The following is a 4,239-nucleotide window of genomic DNA, read 5'->3' on the forward strand; positions in this document are numbered from 1 at the left end:
TTTCCTAGTTTGCCACTGCGGTTGTGGTTTAGTGTTTCCAGACGTTTTCGCTTGATTCAATAGCGACTTTTCAAAAAGTCGCAAAATTTGATGCCAATGTGCTCCTGCCTTCCTGGAGTGATTTTATGTATGCCAGGATTTTTTGAGCAATTTTTTTCACCATTTTGAAAAAGATACGACCTTTTGCTCCAAACGTCACAAAAATAGTTAAAGACAGAAATAAAGTATACTATTTTTTACTTGCCGCAAAATTCATGAGCTTCCTGCGACATTTTGATGAATTTGGGGCAATAAATGTCAGTGAATAGCACAGAATAAAAAAAGAAAAGCGACTTCAAAAATCTGTGAATGATGAATCGAGCTCAAAGTTTTTGACCACCTAAATAAAACTCGAGCCCTTAGGTCGAGGGTCACACTTGTGTGTGTAATGCGAGAAACTTGTGCATCAATACGCGGCAGTGCCGCCGGCACTCGGGACTGGAGTGTGTGGCTGCATAGAAATACATAGAAATACATGCAGCCGCACACTCCAGTCCGAGTGCCGCCGGCACTGCCGTGTATTGATGCGCAAGTTTCTCGCATTACACATGCAAGTGTGACCCCGGCGTTATTCTTCATTTGTGCTTTTTGTCTTGTGGTATTAGGTGTAGTTTTCTTCAAACCTAGCATGAGGTTAATAGATTTTGTGCAAAATGAAAAATGATTTTTTTGTAACTTGTTTTGCAACTTTTTAACGCAGAAAACACAGTAAAACAAACGTATAAAAATACTCTGTTGTAAAAAAGTAACAGTAAACAGCAAGTGCTAGTAAAAAGAAGATAACAAAACAGGGTATTTGGTTGATACGTTTTTTGCAAAAAATGTATACTAAGCCGCTCCACCAAGCGTCAAGGTATACTCTCTCAGAGCAGTCCTAACCAATGGATTTAAAAACCTGATCATGTGTATAGTGCCTGCATGAGCAGGATTCAGACAGGTAATGTCCGATGTGGACACGCTATGGATATCCCTGAGGAAGGTGCCAGGAAGGGCGCCGAAACGTGTAGGAGGAAATAAAGGAGTACACTGCTACAACATCTTGTTTCCAAGGTGATTTGTCAATCTCGGCAGCGCGGACTGCAACACACCCTGCTTCCCACACATTGGACATTACCAGCCTGAATTCTGCTCATGCAGGTACTATACACATGATCAGGTTTTTAAATCCATTGGTTAGGACTGCTCTGAGAGAGTATACCTTGACGCTTGGTGGAGCGGCTTAGTATACATTTTTTGCAAAAAACGTATCAACCAAATACCCTGTTTTGTTATCTTCTTTTTACTAGCACTTGCTGTTTACTGTTACTTTTTTACAACAGAGTATTTTTATATGTTTGTTTTACTGTGATTTTCTGTGTCTCAGTCTTTTGGTGGTGTGAACACTGTCATACAGACTTGTTTGCTGTGTGCATGGCCCATGTATTTGTGTCTTTTTAACGCAGAAGTCACACATTTTGCAAAAAAAAAAATGATGCAAAACTGCAGTACAATGGCTGGCATCCATAAAGTCAGTGCTTTGTTAACATATTTAGAGACTTTTTCAACAGATGCAAATGACGAATTGAGAGACAACATTTGGGACACCCCCGAAACCCACCAACAATGATGAATATAAAAATTAAAGAACAAAAGAACGCGTATAAAAAAAGACTTAAAAAAGTTACAAATTAAAAGAAAAATAATGTGCAAATAAAAAAGGAGTGAAAAAAGCCAAAAAAAAGTGTGCACAGATCGCGACTAAGCTCAGAAGCCCGCGCCATCACCAGATTTATGAGATCGATGAGATTTGCTCCATGTAGGAAGGTTCCTTGGGCTGAGGAAGGAGGAAAGAACGACGATTGATTTTCTATATCTTCGCACGGTTTCTGACCAACTCCTGATAGACTCTGGATGGAATATCCTCCAGCTCGGATCTCGGAGAGATGGAAACTAGCGGTGGGATTGCAGCCAGATCCCCTCCGTCTTCCCGCACCCCTGACATCAGATTCTCCGGGTCCCGGATGTGATATTGCTCAGTAATATCATGAATTCATCTGCTCCCAGCGTGGTGCGGTGCGTAATGATTTCTCCACACCTGATAACGATTCAGGAGACGGCAACATTGTATCAAATGCTAATGGATAAAAGAAACAATTTAGGCGAAATCAGCTCCGAGGAAACTGACGAAACATTATTTCACCTCTCGTAACTTCTATTTGTCAACAAAACTTACTTCTGCATTAGGAAAACAATTTACCGGGGATCATTCCAGAGAAATATCGCAGGACGGAGCTGAATGTGAGGTGCGACAGTCTGCAGGGATCATTCCGGAGAAATATCACAGGACGGAGCTGGATGAGAGGTGCGACGGTCTGCAGGGATCATTCCAGAGAAATATCGCAGGACGGAGCTGAATGTGAGGTGCGACAGTCTGCAGGGATCATTCCGGAGAAATATCACAGGACAGAGCTGCATGAGAGGTGTGACGGTCTGCAGGGATCATTCCAGAGAAATATCACAGGATGGAGCTGGATGTGAGGTGCGACAGTTTGCAGGGATCATTCCAGAGAAATATCACAGGACAGAGCTGGATGTGAGGTGCGATGGTCTGCAGGGATCATTCCGGAAAAATATCGCAGTACGGAGCTGGATGTGAGGTGCGACAGTCTGCAGGGATCATTCCGGAGAAATATCGCAGTACGGAGCTGGATGTGAGGTGCGATGGTCTGCAGGGATCATTCCGGAAAAATATCGCAGTACGGAGCTGCATGAGAGGTGCGACGGTCTGCAGGGATCATTCCGGAAAAATATCGCAGTACGGAGCTGGATGTGAGGTGCGACAGTCTGCAGGGATCATTCCGGAGAAATATCACAGGACAGAGCTGCATGAGAGGTGCGACGGTCTGCAGGGATCATTCCAGAGAAATATCGCAGGACGGAGCTGAATGTGAGGTGCGACAGTCTGCAGGGATCATTCCGGAGAAATATCACAGGACAGAGCTGCATGAGAGGTGTGACGGTCTGCAGGGATCATTCCAGAGAAATATCACAGGATGGAGCTGGATGTGAGGTGCGACAGTTTGCAGGGATCATTCCAGAGAAATATCACAGGACAGAGCTGGATGTGAGGTGCGATGGTCTGCAGGGATCATTCCGGAAAAATATCGCAGTACGGAGCTGGATGAGAGGTGTGACGGTCTGCAGGAATCATTCCAGAGAAATATCGCAGGACGGAGCTGGATGTGAGGTGCGATGGTCTGCAGGGATCATTCCAGAGAAATATCGCAGGACGGAGCTGGATGTGAGGTGCGATGGTCTGCAGGGATCATTCCGGAGAAATATCACAGGACAGAGCTGCATGAGAGGTGCGACGGTCTGCAGGGATCATTCCAGAGAAATATCACAGGATGGAGCTGGATGTGAGGTGCGACAGTTTGCAGGGATCATTCCAGAGAAATATCACAGGACAGAGCTGGATGTGAGGTGCGATGGTCTGCAGGAATCATTCCGGAAAAATATCGCAGTACGGAGCTGGATGAGAGGTGTGACGGTCTGCAGGAATCATTCCAGAGAAATATCGCAGGACGGAGCTGGATGAGAGGTGCGATGGTCTGCAGGGATCATTCCAGAGAAATATCGCAGGATGGAGCTGGATGTGAGGTGCGATGGTCTGCAGGGATCATTCCGGAAAAATTTCGCAGTACGGAGCTGGATGAGAGGTGTGACGGTCTGCAGGAATCATTCCAGAGAAATATCGCAGGACGGAGCTGGATGAGAGGTGCTACGGTCTGCAGGGATCATTCCAGAGAAATATCGCAGGACGGAGCTGGATGTGAGGTGCGATCATTTGTAGTAACCACTAGAAATGATCGAGTCTTTCTAAGTTAGACCTCTCATCAAAATTTTTCCCAAAAATGTAATTTGCAGAAAATAGCAAGTCCTGAAAATGTCCTGAACAGCCGCATGTAACACTCTGAGGTCTCCTAGGAATGTCTCCAGCTCAATTTTAAGATTTTTAATGTAGACACCTCCTTAGTGACTTCCAAGGGAGCGTCACATATCTGGCCATGTGTAGCCGGGTGCTAGCTGTTGTTCAGCACTGTGAGGTCACACACTGTCTGCTCCGTTTATTCTGGGTTTTCTGTTTCTGTCTCCACAGCTGAGCTGCGCACTCTCACTCTCCAGACTCACCACAACATGGCTGCTGCATTCTCTGCCTCA

The 4,239-nt window shown here is 45.4% G+C and overlaps 1 long non-coding RNA gene across 1 annotated transcript; it reads right to left on the reverse strand.

Moving 5' to 3' along the window:
• Nucleotides 1-1,533: 1,533 nt before the first annotated feature.
• On the reverse strand, nucleotides 1,534-3,751 carry LOC141048827 (uncharacterized). Its single transcript, XR_012220161.1, has 2 exons — nucleotides 2,252-3,751; nucleotides 1,534-2,152 (listed from the first exon to the last, which is right to left on the reverse strand). It is a non-coding gene; the product is annotated as an uncharacterized lncRNA (long non-coding RNA).
• Between the last annotated feature and the right edge of the window lie 488 nt (nucleotides 3,752-4,239).

Source organism: Dendrobates tinctorius, unplaced genomic scaffold (assembly GCF_039654945.1).
Source record: "Dendrobates tinctorius isolate UK_male_01 unplaced genomic scaffold, ASM3965494v1 ptg000138l, whole genome shotgun sequence".
Taxonomy (NCBI): Eukaryota; Metazoa; Chordata; class Amphibia; order Anura; family Dendrobatidae; genus Dendrobates; species Dendrobates tinctorius.